Below are 1,093 nucleotides of genomic sequence, written 5' to 3' on the forward strand. Positions count from 1 at the left end.
GATAATATCTGCAGCTCATTATTAATTAATCCTCTTCTATCGTGATAATATCTGCAGCTCTTTATTTAAATTTTGTTGATTTAAAAACAACGTAACCCTTTACACAGGTCTGGACTGCTGTAGGACTTTCAATTAAAGTCTATAGTACTATATATACCTACTATGTATACTATATTATATATAATATAGTATATATACCTACTATATATACTATACTATAAATAATACATCACAGTGAATAATATGTGTGTGTGTGCGTTTGTGTGTGTGTGTGCATGCATGCATGTGTGTATCTGTGTGTGTGTGTGTGTGTGCGTGTGTGTGTGTTTGTGTTTGTGTTTGTGTGTGTGTCTGTCTGTGTGTGTGTGTTTTTCTGTGTGTGTGTGTGTGTCTGTGTGTGTCTGTGTGTGTGTGTGTGTGTTTCAGCGTCCGTGCCCCAGTTCACCAACTCCCCGACCATGATCGTGATGGTGGGTCTCCCGGCCAGAGGGAAGACCTACATCTCTAAGAAGCTTACCAGATACCTGAACTGGATCGGAGTGACCACCAAAGGTATCACAGGACAGGGCGGCATTACACTGAAAATACATCGTACAACCCTCGCATGACTCAGAATCCTAAATCCATCCTACATTCATCCTTTAACCATCCTACATCCATCCTACATCCTTCCTTTAACCATCCTACATCCATCCTGTAACCATCCTACATCCATCCTTTAACCATCCTACATCCATCCTTTAACCATCCTACATCCATCCTTTAACCATCCTACATCCATCGTATCCATATTACATCCATCCTATCCATATTACATCCATCGTATCCATATTACATCCATCGTATCCATAGTAACAGCCAAACACCATACCAACCTTGTCTCTTTCCCAGTGTTCAATGTTGGACAGTACAGAAGAGATGCCACTCGGTCCTACAACAGCTTTGAGTTCTTCAGACCCGACAACACTGAGGCCATGAACATACGCAAGTAGGAAGCTTCACCTTCCCTCCACCTTACACAAGTAGGAAGCTTCACCTTCCCTCCACCTTACACAAGTAGGAAGCTTCACCTTCCCTCCACCAAACACAAGTA

Source organism: Etheostoma cragini, unplaced genomic scaffold (genome assembly GCF_013103735.1).
Source record: "Etheostoma cragini isolate CJK2018 unplaced genomic scaffold, CSU_Ecrag_1.0 ScbMSFa_4023, whole genome shotgun sequence".
Classification (NCBI taxonomy): domain Eukaryota; kingdom Metazoa; phylum Chordata; class Actinopteri; order Perciformes; family Percidae; genus Etheostoma; species Etheostoma cragini.